The sequence below is a fragment of the Triturus cristatus genome, chromosome 7 (assembly GCF_964204655.1).
Source record: "Triturus cristatus chromosome 7, aTriCri1.1, whole genome shotgun sequence".
Classification (NCBI taxonomy): Eukaryota; Metazoa; Chordata; class Amphibia; order Caudata; family Salamandridae; genus Triturus; species Triturus cristatus.
Window position 1 is genome coordinate 309,020,546 of NC_140590.1, and position 15,439 is coordinate 309,035,984.

Below are 15,439 nucleotides of genomic sequence, written 5' to 3' on the forward strand. Positions count from 1 at the left end.
ATGACTGAACACAGAAGCAATGTACGTTGTAAAAAAACGAATACCAAAATGTGTTCACACTTTGCGGAACACAATCATACCCCAAATGACCTAGAATGGACAATTCTAGAGGCCTTCCCCACCATCACTAAAGAAGCCCTATTTAGGAAGGAACAATGCTGTGTTTTCAAATTGAGGTCACACATAAGGGGTTTGAATGATGACATACCTTGGGCTGAACTGAATCATTAAACTAAGCCCACCCACTCTAATTCAGAATTACATCGACATTAATTACTCTTCATTCAGAGTCTCCTTCCTATATCCTCTGACAGATGATATAGGTGTTCCCTTCTTGTGATGATCACATACGGTCTTGTCCCCTTGAGAAGTTTAACTGTCCTTACAACCCACATCGTGAATTTCACGGATGGCAAATATCCCAACCTTTAAATTTTAAATTTTTGATTATTAAATATCCTTTTTTGTCTGCTGTTTCCACACTCACATGTAACAAATAGTACTCTCACAAGTCCTTGATACATTTTTCTCCTATTCAAACATGGATGGCAATTGACATTGATATTTCTCGCAGCTAAATTAGTTACTTTCCCTGTTACATCATGGCCGCCACTACCATCCATTTAAGATACTGGCCTTAACTACTTTCTGTATTTATCCAACACAAGCACCAAGGAAGCCCTATCCAAAATGGCCGCCACGTTTTTTCACGTTCTTGACAGCGTTACTTATGGATATCTCCCGGAAGCACTCCCCACGGGGCCCAGAGCGAGGGTAGGACACCAGCAAGTTGCCCGCCTACACTTGTGAGTACTTTCCTGCTGTCCGCATCTTCACGGGTAAGCCTTGCCGCCGCTCACGATTAATCGACCAAGGTGCTTTTTAACCTTATTATTCAACTAATTTTGTTTTTGTAGATACCGGAGCAACCAAGGTGCTCTGGTCTTATCCCCGTCAGCCGGGACTAGGTTACGAGGGGTGAGTTCCACTGCCGTATGCCCCTCCGACGATACCCATTACTCTAGGCACGAGCGCTTGTAAATTGCATGCTTTGTTTTCGTCCGCATTTCCACCATTAGTCCCCCGTCTCCCCCTTTATGCTGGCTGGATATTTGCGTTTCCCTGTGAATACCAATTGTTATATGTTTTCCTGGATTCCCCGTTAACTACGATTCGGACATTTAGCACGAATATGCATTTTGGCGGCACTACGTTAAGAATCTTGGGTTCACTATGACGATTGTTCGAATGAATACATTTGGTTCTTCCACTTAGCCACACTCGAGCTCATCACCTCCCGCTTCCCAGCGCGTCCACAATCACGTTGCACATGGGTCCTTTGACATACAACCACCCCTGGCACCTCCTCGTCAATATAGCCACGACGAATCGGCCCCATTCACTCTCACTTCATGGCCCTACCTTCGGGTGAATGCAGTGAAGTCACTAATAAACACCACTACCCATTGCATGAATATTATGCCTCCTGGCTGGTCTAACCGCAGGTTATGTTTCTCCTTTCTTCCTCCCCCCTCCCTTGTTGTTTTTATTTCCCTTCTCCTACAGGTCTTTCTATACCCCAGTACCAGTTCCTTAGTACAACCCCTACCGTCTCTAGCAACTTGACTCTATAGTGCTAGACGGCAGTGCACTCACCACACACTTTCACATTGGTCCTGACAAAGTGCGATTGACCCTGACGAAGTGCCATTGACACCTTATGGGGCAGCTGGGGCACGAAACATGTTGACCACGTCCACCTCTGGTTAGCCCTTATGGAACATTACTCCTATACAAAGGCTTCTACATAGTTTTAAATTAGGCTAGAGCTACCTCAATAATTAAAACTTGAATTAAGCAGGACGGCTCTATACCTATTTTAATCACTTCATACTTTGTGCACTACCCAGCCCTCACACCCACACGCACCCAAACGGCTTCTTCTAAAGATCCCCGATAAAGATCCCCGGTTTCGGGAGCCCGTCAGGCATTGCAGCGCCAGCTTGACGAGGGGCAAATGCCCAAATGATGAAGCATGACATCCCTTGGGGTGTGTGAGGGCATTTTGAAGAAAGACCTGTTCTTCCCCCCCCTCCTAGTCCGTTATTCCCAGGAACTGCTCATTCCTTACATAGTACATTCCCTGGTGCCTATGAGCAGGACCGCATAAACTTGGCTCCTTGTCCCTCCTTGTTTAAAAAAGTTTAGCGCGGCGGCTCAGCCGTGGGACTTTCCTCCTTCTCCTCACTAGCCATTGCTAGGCTACTCACGCAACCATGGAAAACAACCAAGGTCTCTCCTTTGGTGAGGACTGCGTCTCAGAAATTCTGAGTGGGCCCTCTATACTGGATCAAGATGGAGGAGCATCGACCAGTAGCTCTTCCGGCGATTGGACAACTATCACCAACATGAAAAGGCAACTCATGAAAATTATCATGCACGGTGCCATCATGACAGAATACTTGCGTGCAAACATAGCACCTAATGGATTGATCGTCACCAATACCCCAATCATCTTCCTAGTTGATAAACAATTCATCGAAGAATGGTCTCTGGTGGCATGGAAATGTACCAGGGATCTTTTGGTACTCATTATCAAAACTGCCAAAAGATTGGCTGATGAACTTATTCTAAAAATCACCATAGCAGAAGGCACCATGAAGGCAAACATTGCCAACGCTGCCTTCAAGGCTAAATTGGCAGAAATGACAAAAGAAATCAATGACAATAAAGATTACTTGCTGCGACAAAAAGTAACGAAGCTCCAGAAGGACATCACGCGGTTCAGCAAAGAAAAAGTATACCCTTATCTAAAGGATGGTTATATACCTTCAGGATGAAGCATGACATCCCTTGGGGTGTGTGAGGGCATTTTGGAGAAAGACCTGTTCTTCCCCCCCTCCTAATCCGTTATTCCCAGGAACTGCTCATTCCTTACATAGTACTGCATAATTCATGCACAGGAACGTAAATTGCTGCATAATGATATACATGTTTTACATTTTAATATGCTTTAGAAAATTTCTGAGAAAAAAGTGGTATACTATATTTTGTTTTAATAACGTTGCAACGCCAACTTGATAGTCTTTGCCGTGAGGCCTGGGTGTAACCCTACGCCCACATAACCCGCAAGAGTAATCCTTGACTGCTCATCTGCTCTACCCTGAGCAGGGCCGGCTTTAGAGCTGTTGGCACCCGGTGCAACAATCATTTTTGGTGCCCCAACCACCTCCACAGGTTACCTCACGACCAACAGGCACAAGCGCCCCTCATCTCTCCATAGCCCCTCTCTCACATACATTTGTTTTGAAGCACTGGTTAAGGCTGACTTTACTAATAAGAATGTATATCTACCCAAGCAAACGTTTTTCAGCAACATTACGAATAGATAATGAAAGACTGGGGGGGAAAAAACAGAATGACCTAACCTATTTTATGCAGTTTGCATGCAGCTCTTTGATAACAGTTCATAACAGTCCCTGTTCTATATTAGGGTTGTATCTTACGAACTGTAGTAAAAAAAGGATCTCTGTGACAAAAGCAGTAATCCACTCAGCTAGCCATATAAATACAGATCTGTGATCTGCACGGTACGCATTCTTTGCAGCAGGTATATTCACCATCTGCACTACTTTATGGTGAGTCAAAACTGTCACTAGACAAAACTCTGATCTCTCTCGGAAGCAGGAATATTCATCACAAGAGTTATCTTGGCATTTTTAATGCTGCCTGAAACCTAGAATGTACAAGAAACTCTGTTTTTAAATCGTAAGTTATTACTAAACACAGCAACCCTCCCCTTCACCCTGAGGTCAATGCCCCAGGTCAGCGCCCAGTGTGGCCGCACAAGTCGCACTGCCCTAAAGCCGGCCCTGACCCTGAGAGTCAAAGCCTAAAGAGAATGTTCTTGGTATTCAGTGGACTTGCAGTGGTCTTTGGTTCCTAAGTTCCTGAATGAATGTTACTGAGAACATTGTAGATAAATCTCACAATGATATTCGTAAAAGGCCTGTGCTCTGGCTGTCAATCAATAGACATATGCTGTCTCTATCTGTACATCCTGATTTTAGTACTTTGATCATTCTCTCTTTTGGGGGCCACCCATAGTGCAGCAGATCTTTCTGTTATGCTGAGCAGCAAAACAAATGTATAACCTATCTAGTGAGCTCAAAAGGTTGACTCCTTTGGGGAAAAGCATAAGGTTGGTGAGGAAATTAAAAAAAGGCAAGGTGGCTGCCCAACTGCCTTCATAGTAACAGGAGTTTATGCTATTGGGGAGGCAGGGGTCCTGGTGCATCTGAGTCTGGTTCCCTGGACTCCCCGCTTCGTGTTGCCTCCAGCAGGTATGCTATTTTAAGAGCAAGGGGAAGTGATCCCCAGCATGACAGCTGCAACACCAGCACCACAGTGACATATGCTGCTTACTTTTGTTGATAAAAGGGGCCAGTTACCTGAGGTCAAACCTTTGGTCCACATTGTAGCTCGAGGTCATTGCAGGTGGAAATCACAAGCCCCACCCAGCACCCCAAGTAAGACCTCACTAGTGGCCAGCATGACAAGCAGCATTGTCAGAGGTCTTGTCAGCAGTCCTTTCATGTGATTCCACTGAAGAAGGGGTGAGAACTCGGAGAGTGTAAGAGAGTGAAAATGGGAGGAATGGCCGCAAAGGGGGTAACAGTGATGAAAGAAAGAGAAGGAGCCTCAAATGGTGGAATGTGCAAGCAAACGGAGGAGATTTGGAAGTGAACGTTGGGGAAGCAGTACACGTATATTCTCAAGCCAAAACAGTACATTGGGTAGTAAGAAAAAGGGTAGTTCTATAGGGGGTCTTTGGTAAACAGCAGAGCAACAGATGTAGCAACGGTAGAAAAGGAGTGAGGGAGAGCCAAGTTGAGCGCAAGAACAATATAGGGATAAAAACAAAAAGAATAGTGGCATGGAGCAGATGTTAGAAATAATAGATCTGGATGAACAGTGTGTTACCACTGCCCTGAGGAGGGGGAAGGCTGACAGAAGGGGTTGGTGTCCTCTGGGGATAACATGGCAAATATGAGGGAGCAACACCCAGGGCTTCTTACCGTCTGGGCTGAGGTGCAGGGACAGAAATCAGCTACAGTGAAACCAGGACAAATGGGAGATGAGAAGGTATGGAGGGGATAGGATAAACATGACCTCTCTGGAGGTAAGCATAAGTGATAAAGAACTGCCAAGCCAGGTCTTCCTTGGACCAGAAACAAGCATCCTGGGACCAGTTTCAGGGTAACACCCCTCATCAGATATTCTAGCTTGAATCCAGTGGCAAAGTGAGCAAAGGACCCACGTCTGGGCATACCCTGCCAACTTAGGGTGAACAAAGCAAACTCAAGGAGATGAGGGACGGAGCGCTGAAACTTTTCAGACACTCACCCCCAGTCACAGATCTGGGTTGGATCCACCCCAGGTCAGATCCTGACATATGCAAATCAGACTTGACGCTAATCCTCTTGGGAACAGTTCAGCCTGATCTGCCAAGCCAGGTCTTCCCTGGACCGAAACAAGCATCCTGAGACCGGTTTCAGGGTAACAGTCCTCCTCACTCAGGCTAGCTTGAATCCAGTGGTAAAGTGAGCAAGGGAGCTAAAGAACGATGATGATTTAACAAAAATCTGTGACTGGGGGTGAGTTTCTGAAAAGTTTCAACGCTCCGTCCATCATCTCCTTGTGTTGGCTTTGTTCACCCTAAGTTGGCAGGGTAAGCCCAGACGTGGGTCCCTTGCTCTCTTTGCCACTGGATTCAAGCTATCCTGGCTGATGAGAGGTGTTACCCCCAAACCGGTCCCAGGGTGCTTGTTTCCGGTCCAGGGAATACCTGGCTGGGCAGTTCGGGCTGGACCGTTCCCATGAGAAACAGGGGCAAGACTGATTTGCATATGGCTGGGTCTGAACTGGGTGGCGAAGTGAGCTAAAGAACGATGATGGATTTAACCCAGATCTGTGACTGGGGGTAAGTGCCTGAAAAGTTTCAGCGCTCCGTCCATCATCTCCTTGTGTTTGCTTTATCAATGACACCAGCCTTGTTTAAAACTCTAAGATCCACAAAAATCCTAACCTCTCCCGAAGCCTTGCCTGACAACACAACCAAAGTCACCCACTCTGTAATCTCAACATCCTCTATGATGCCTTCTTTTTTGATATTCTCAATCTGAACAGACATTGCTGGCCTCATACTTAATGGAACACCTCTAACCTTGCTCACGCTAGGTGTATAATTATCCTTCAATGTAATCTTATGTGAGGATGCAGTTGAACACCCTAGTTTGTTTGTAAATACTTGAGGAAATGTAATTAGTTATGCTCTTTTAAGTTCATCATCACCCAAAGCCATCTCACATTCAATTTTCTTAACGATACCAGGATTGAAATCACTGGTTTGTATACCAAACCCTTTCGAAATAATCCTGTGATCACTATTTGACCTAAACACACTCCTAAATCTTTCTGGTGGAAACAGCTGATGATGCTGTATCCTTTAGTTGAAATATGAGTCTTTTCTGCATTTATCCTAACTTCATAGTCAATCAATTTCACCCCCCAAAATATCCATCTTATTAATGGGTTGTTCACCACAAGCCGGCGGAGGGGAGTGGAGGGTGTGGGGGGGGGGAGAATATATGGTTTTAACAGTTTCACCATGCCTATCAATGTTTCCAGATATAATTCACAGGGGATTAAATATATTTTTGCTCCTGAATCAGACAACATCTCTACAGGACAACCATTGGCACTGACTTCATCAGTGAGACCTCGGTTGTTCCGATCACCTACTTGTGATGAAATTTCTCCACGGCACAAGTCATCATCATCAAACTCATCATCCACATCAATTTCTTTTACTTTCTTCTCTTGAGCTCTACATAATTTTTCGAAATGTCCTAGCTTCCCACAAACCCTACATTTGAAATTCAAGGCAGGACAGTTTCCACTATTTGCAAGATGGCCCTGCATAGCACAACGAAAAGAGTTTCTACTGGATTTCTTTCTGATTGTCCACGTGTTTAAAACAATAATACTTTTTCACACTAGAAGGTTTAAGATTATTGTCTTTATGGGAAGCAACTTTCTTTTTTTTCTCTTTGCTCAAACTTTGTATTTTCACTCCTTTGCTTCATCAGTTGTATTATCACTGTGTAGTTTAATTATATCCACATAGGCTAATGAGTGTTCAATTTATTTTGCAACTAAAAGAACTTTGACTCGTTTGGGATCATCCTTTAACCATAGTTCATGTCTCTATCTATGTTACATCCTAGCATGAACTGATCATGGATGTGTTCTTTAATGAAGCCCCTAAATTTACAAGAAGCACCTAACTTGCAAAGATCTGTAACATATCTCTCGACCGACTCCTGTGGTCGCTGTTCTCCTGCCAAAATGATAATGTGATATTGTGCTAACTTTTGGTAAATAATGATTGTAAATTTTTTTGATGCATTCATCAAATTCATTTAACACATCCGTTTTACTACCTCCAATGCTAGGCAAGTGTCTAAAACTTCCTGTCCTTCTAAACCTAAACAACACAGAAACAATGTTGTTTTTCTTTCTACACCATTCAGCCTAAAACTGAATGGAGAAAAAAACAGAACTAATGTTCCTGGGAAATAAGTCTGTACCCAGAAAAATAATCTGCTGGCCTCCAGATCTAGACAACCCCCCTGTGCCAAAAAATTCCATTTAAATCTGGGAATGTGGTTAGACCATAATCTTTCTATGGAGACACAAGCCAAAAAACTGGCAGCCACCTGTTTTGGAATACTCTGCATGAAGATGTTACCTATTATCCCTGAGCAGGCCTGGAGAACCGTGGTTCATGCCTTGGTGATATCACGGCTTGGCTACAGCAACTCCCTCTAACTGGGCTCCCCCAAATATGTAGTGAACGACTACAGGTGGTTCAGAATGCTGCAGCCAGGATACTCCTAGGCATCTCCAGACAAGACTCAGCAAAAACCGCTCTGAAAATATTGCACTGACTCCCGATCCAAGCCAGGATCAAATTTAAATCGCTATGTATGGCCCACAAAGCCAGGAACGGCAAGGGCCCTGCCCTACTAAGAAAGCTTGTAGCTCCTTATGTTTTGGGTAGATCAGATCTACTCATGAAGAGGACAAGAATAAAGAGATCAAGATGGGGAGGAAGATCTTTATCACACCTGGCTCCTAGTCTGTGGAATTCCCTACCTAAAGAAATGTGATTGCTAAGAGATGAACTAGTATTTAGGCAAAAACTAAAAACATGGATCTTTTCCTGATAACGTCTTTCCCCTGACATCACCTTCTCCTCAGCGCTAGGAAGCCTTTGGGCAGCCATGCGCTCTATAAATCCATAAACATAAGGGGCTGTTAACAATGGCGTGGAGTGATCTTCTTTAACGGTACATCTTGGATACCTTGGCATTGCATTACTGATATGTCTAGTCTCTCCCACAAGTCGGTTGGCCTATACATGAATATTAACATCTTGTGACAACAAGTATACATTGCTTGGAACCGGTCACACCTTCTGAAAAACACTTGTCACTATCACCACATCACTGATGTATATCTAACACAACAACCTTCACTTAACAGGTTGGAGGTGCGTTTGCAACTTAGGTAATTCACCTAAGACACATGGGTCACGATGCCTGACTACTGCAGGTGAGTGGTACAACTGGTGCGAGTGTACAAATTACACATCGGGAACATACAATACCATAGATATGTTTGATGTTTTGCTAATATACTAGGTAATCATCCACCTACCCTTCTTCTTAGAAAAACCTGACCAAGGATTAGATTGTCTTGAACTGGTATAACATTGAACTGCCAAACTGTGGGGTGTGATAATCATCAGTAATTGCTTCATATGCTTGGTATGTTGTTTATGTTCCCCTACACAGGTCGTACCGGTGAATTGGCCCTTCAGTTCCCCAGGATCACTGGTTTTGTATTGCAAGCTAACATAACCATTGTTTCCTATCTTACTTGTTCACAGTTGTTTTCACAGCAGTAGCGATTTATTGATCCTGAAGAAAGCCGCAATTATAACTAGGTCATTGGCTGAAACATGTCGATCAGTAATCAGGACGACTGAATCTAATGTTTTCAGTCTCACAATTGCGTTTTTAATCCTAGCACAGGGTAGCCAGAATAAAGTTGAAAAGGAGAACCTTGTAGTTAGTTTTAATTCACATCTCTACCCGCACTGCACACCTCACGACACCATAGTAGCTCACTTTTGATTTTAGTAACAACCCCTCCATTAAAACATCCCTGAGCTCCTCATTTGCAGCGAGGGTGTTGTAGCCCACTAGGCTTCAAGGTGTGAGGAGGATTCCCGATGATGAAGCATACCACCATTGGTGGGTGAGAGAAACTGTACTTAAAAGGGACCCCCCTTTCTGCTCAGTTACCCACTTCACTAGACCCGAGGGTCCTTTGCCCTCCTACATATCCCTGTATCATGTGGTAAGCATCGCACGTAGTGCAGGGATATGTAACATGCCCTGTTTTTACATTGCAGCAGGTGCTGCAGCCAGCAGCAACGCGCAATGTAAAATATAGGCATTGCGATGCCTACTGTGGGATCGCACACAGCATGTCGGGCCGTCCCAATCCCCGATACGATGGCCGTAATCAGCCCCTTTGTGATGTTCCACATACCCTTGCATAATTTAAGATTTATTTTCTCCATTTGGCCCATTTAATGGCTAGTTCCCTGGAGATTAGTAAAAAGGTGGGGGAGTAACATTCTGTAATCTAACACAATATGTAACACCTAAGAAATTGAGTGCAAAAAGACAAGAAAATACACAGAACACAATAAAGTCATCAGTCTAAGATGAGAAGTCCACCATAAAAAACAGTTCCAAAATAAATAGCATCACAAGTGCAATAAAATTAATAAAACTGAAAATAAAAAATAAAATAAAATACTTGTATATCCAGTGTGCGATATAATACCCGAGGTTCCAGAATACCACTGCTTCACTTATGTTCGAATACAACACCCGAACATGCACATGAAGATAGACAAACTAGCTCTAAACCAAGTACTTTTCTTTTTCGTTCCTATTTGTCTTTTTTTTCAAAATAAGTTGTGGTAGCTGGTATCTCGCGTAAACATCTCCCACATCACCTCAGTGCGTGGATGTCTCCGAGCTTTGTGTGCATTGTTCAACTGAGGTTCCACGACCGGGGCTGGAACAATGTGTGCCAGGACTCTGTGGGGGATATTCTCAAGAACGTGTGATAACTACCACAAAATCAGTTTAACGCAACTCTTCACATCACAGTCTATCGCGGGAAAATAACTCTGTGTTAACGTGGTATTCTCAACCCGGCGGCACCATGCGATATTCCCACGATAACGCATCAAATGACCGTGTTAAAAGTAACGCGACGCCGCAAAAACGCAAAACACTAATGCGAAAATAGTAGCGATAAGGCCAATTGCGATACAAAAATCAGCAATAACCAGCGATAGGCCTGCAATTCCCACGCATCATGTGGGAAAATGCACCATAAAAGCAGAGTACAAAAACAGTGAGATGAAAATGTACGAGCACAACCCCATATCTGTGACGTAGAACAAATGATCATTGTCCCGCATCATATAGGCATCTCCTCACAGTCACAATGTACATTGACATGCAGTCTGCATGTAAACTGCGCCAATGCAGACACATGCATGGAACTCACTGTGAAACCGCATCTCCCCTTCACATTGCAGAGGTACAAGCAAACCCTCCTGCACACAGATGTGCCATGCCCATGATCAATCAATAATGACAGCGTGGACAAATGTAGGGGCAGTGACTCCCGCTCATGTACATGTTGCCCATGTTGTGGGACTTGAGTCACTGGAGGCATCCCTGCATCACAGTGGCACATAACTGACCCCAAAAGGCATCCAAAATTGAATGATCTTGGACACATGTGAAACGCCGAAGAGTGGGATACCCTACTAACTGTGACACAAAGAACTGGCAGTTCGAATATGTTGCACCCCAAACAGCCTCTCTGCACAGAGGTGATGCACCCACAGTCCATGAACAAATCATAACATTGTTACCAATCCATGTCGCACTCACACCTGTCTGAGTGATGTGCCTGTACAGATGAGTGACATGTACTTAGGGAATGTCATTTTGTAATGCATTTATTTGCACATGCTGTGCCTGTGGTTATTTTGTACAGTCCCATGATTGCCAAAGACTAACACAATGTGACGTGCTCATCTGAAGAAATTTGCAATTATGGTGTCCATGCGGGCTATTCCTGCTGAGGCTGCAGTGGGGTGTGGTCCACCTGCCTCATCTTCATCATCATCGTCCACTGCTTCTGGAACTGCTATCCATGGTGCCTTGCAGCGTACACATATGTTGTGCAAAACACAACATGCAACGATCATCTTGCACACAATGTTTGGGCTGTACAGGAGCCTTCCACCTGTGACGTCCAGGCACCTGAAACGTGACTTCAACATGCCAAATGTGCATTCCACGATGCCCCTGGTGCGTTTGTGGGCCGCATTGTACTGCCTCTGGGCCTGTGTGTTCGGTGCTCGGAGGGGTGTCATCATCGAAGCGCAGAGTACATATCCTTGGTCACCTGTGACAGTGCAGAGAGACATGAGTCAATTGTTGGTTCTGCATGATGTGTTGGCAGGTTCACGGGTTCATTGGTGTGTGATATGTATGACTTAGTGATTCCTGTATATCATGTACTGCTTGTTGCAAATGAGCGGCATCAATGTGAATTAAGTAGCCTCACTGCTGCTCCTCCCTCCCCCGAGCCTATCCACTAGTGTGCGCAATACGGTAGCATCACTTGCACCCCTACGTCACACCATTGCCATGCCTGTCTGCGCAGGTCCCCAAGCCTGACTATGACACAGTGATGTTGTACTTCAAAGGTGTGCGGCCACGTGTGTGTAGGCCTATGGTAAGGACAGGGCGGACACAGTTGTAGAGTTCATGTCGGGCTGAACTCGCCGCGCGGTTGAGGCTAGACCTTTGGCTTATGCTGCGGAAATAGTGACACACACAACAGTTGGCATGTATGATCCTGGACCCCGAGTGGGCTTGCGCACCCTCATGTACCCCTCGGCCGGGGCCGCGCTCCGTGGCCATGCTACATTGCAACAACCAGCAAGGGTCCCTGACTTGAGCTGCACAGAGTTAGAGGCCCCTGATGCACTGCGGCTGGCACAGGCACACCTGCAAGGGACGGTGACTTGCGGTGCACTGAGACAGGGCCATGAGAGCTGAGTGGGTCCTCGTTGATGTCCAAGGAGACTGTCGCGGTGTGTTACGGGGGACAGCGGCAGGTGTCCATCCAGGGCATGATGCAGAGGGCAGTAACAGGCATAATCGAGGAGTTGAATGCTACAGTCTCCTTTTTCCCACCATGTAAGTATCAGCTACATGATGAAGACAACCCCCAGGCCATAGACTCAGACGCCAACAAAGTTTAACGGGAGAGTGTCCATGATTCGCGTGGAACAGAGTCAGTGGCACCTGAGCTGGAAGGGGATGCAGTCTGCGATGACGCCTGTACACTGATATAAACTCTGCAATTAACAAATCAAGACTCAGTTCCAATTGTGTGTCCTACTCGACCGCAGTGTGTGCTGGAGGCAGCGGTCAGCACGGGGTAACCACTGTGCAGCCAGCTCCTCCTGGATCTCTAACACACGGCATTGAAATGGCATGTGGAGAAGATTCCTGGTTGACGGAGGTGGAGGCACCAGAGCTGAGCAGGTGGGCACCCTGCGATGATGCCGTGTCCTGCCTGGGACGGACTGGATTGGATTTGTCTGAGGCCTGCTGGACCAGTGTGTAGGCCTAAGGCAGAAGTCCGCAAGGGCCCACAGACACATGTGGTTGGAATGCTATGCACAGAGTTGGTGGCACCACATCGAAGGGAGTATAGGGATTTAAACAATGCCATGAATATGTACTCTGCCATTGTGCAATCAAGACTCGGTTCCAAATGTGTAACCTACTTGTCCGCTGTGTATGCTGGTGGAGTGCGTCAACGAGAAAGGAGTACTGCGCGCCTTGCTCGCAGTGGCCGCGATGGTCTGAGGGGGCTGCCAAGGTCACGGGCCTCTGGCTTGGAGCTAGCACAGGCATGTGGTGGGCACTCTTGGAGACACACCAGTGTCTGCAGGTGAGCAGTGAAGCCTGGATGCGCAGGGGCAGACGAGACTGGTTTGGGCACCAGCGGCCTGGGCACAGGAACACAGGCACCACCACACACAGCGTCGGCCTTGTGGCAGGGTGAGAGGCGCCGCCCTGGCAGACACGTTTACCAATCCGGAAGAGAACCACGTCCAGGGCTACATGCTTTTTATTCACACCCCTACGCTAGCCTGGCGTACGCCGGGCAAGCCCACTCTGCACACGCTTACAGGAGGGACGTAACAAGCTATATTTCTGTGATCTTCCTCCCTGGCTGGGGTGACATAGTTGCGTTCACTGTCCATGAAACTGACAACACCAGCATTGTATGTCGACATGGATATGTCTGTGGTCTGCATACTGCAGTCTGTCCAGTACATCCACACCACACTTGGCAATGTGTGCATTCTCATTCATGGGTCACTTGCCTCCTTTGCACATGCCTGATTGGCACCTACCTCCACATTCCGCTGGTATGTGGCTGATGTGCCATGACGTTGGTGGCTCATGTACATGGCTAGCCCAGGTTGTCCCAGTGAGTTGTGCTGTCGTTTCTGATGGGTGTGCATGTTGTTTGGCATGTTGTATGTGGGTTTGTAACATGTGCATTGCCAGAGTTGTGAGTTGCATGATTGTGGATTGGAGGTGTGTGGTGTGTTCATTTGGTACTTACCAACGAGCACTGCATTTCTGTAGGTGCCATCCTGGAAACGCCGGTTGATGATGGACTGTCGGAAGATGTAGGAATCATGTACACTGGCTGGGTAGTTGGCGCCAACATTGGTGAAGAGTCCCCGGTGGTCCACTATTACCTACACATTGATGGAATACGTGTGATTTCTGTTGCGGTAATTGTGTGCAGTGTCGGCAGGGGCACAAGTAGGACATGTGTGCAGTCAATTGCCCCCAACACGTGTGGGAATCCAGCTATGGTGTAGAATCCTTGCTTGGGCTCCAGCTGGTCCTGCACAGTGTGGGGTATAGGTACTGGGGTACCAAGCTGATGATGGCATCCAGGACAGATTTGAGGAACTTGGATAGGGCTGGCTGTGAGACTCCTCCGACTCTGGCGGTTGTTGGTTGGAATGTCCCAAAGGCCAACAGGTGCAGCACAGCCAGCAGCTTTATCTGAGGTGGGATGTTGGTTGTCCGCTGTGTTGGTACCGTCAGCCTGTGGGCAATGATGTTCAGGATGCAGAGGATGGTTGTCCTTTTGAGCCTGTAGTGAGCAATGACATACTCTGGTGTTAAGTCTGTGAGGCTGGTGCGTTTCCTGAAGGTCTGCTGTCTTTGTCTGCGCTGTCTCTGTGGTGGTCCGGGGGAAGGACGGAAGGTCTGGGGTGCAGGGGGGTGGAGGGCAGTGGGTGTTGTGGCCCTTTTGGGGCTCCGAGCTACATGATGCGTAGCACCATGGCATCTGTTGTTCTTCAGGTGTGGCTCTCGGCTGGGCTTCCTTTATGCTACAGGTTGTCGTCCGGCTTTGCACCAGGTCAGAGCAGGTGTCAAGTTCCTGCTGCTAATGCACCTTATCGCCTGTTTTGGGATCTTATCGCCAATGTGGCTGGTCGTTGAGAATGTTGAGGTGTGGTGTTGTCGCGGATTTTTGCTCAGGAACACCTACTCTGCATCTCATTAGCGATAGCTGCCTGCGTCACCTGCGGCAATGATTTTTGTGGCTGCTATCGCTGGTAAACTGGTGTTATCTGCTGTTTGCACCAGCTTGTGAATGGGGCAATACATTTATCACAACTTTGCCTAGGCTAACGTGCCGATAACTTGGCGATGGATCCTTGAGAATATGCCCCTGTGAACACTAGTTCAGTTGACATGGATTCTGGTGCACAGCGGGACCTCTTGGTCGTGGGTGCTCTTTACCTGCAATAAACGTACCTGTTTAACCGCACCACAATGCAGTAATTCGCCTCATTTTACATCTGGCAACGATCGGACGAACCTGCTTGTCAGGCACCCACCGACCCACTTCAAATTCTCCTTGAGCCCAGGAAGAATCAATTTTGATGCCTGCACAGTACCACAGCTCTTTCTTCTTCATTCGGGCCCCTTGCTGTGCACCTTCACTTCGAAGTCCTTCACCAGAGCAGGCACGCAGCTTGTTACAGGACCTGACATCACCACTGGAGGAGCAGTCGGCACACCCACACTCAAGCTGCCACGCACGGCAAGCGTCATCACGCCGACGGCCATATTGGATTGGGCTGCCCAAACCGGCC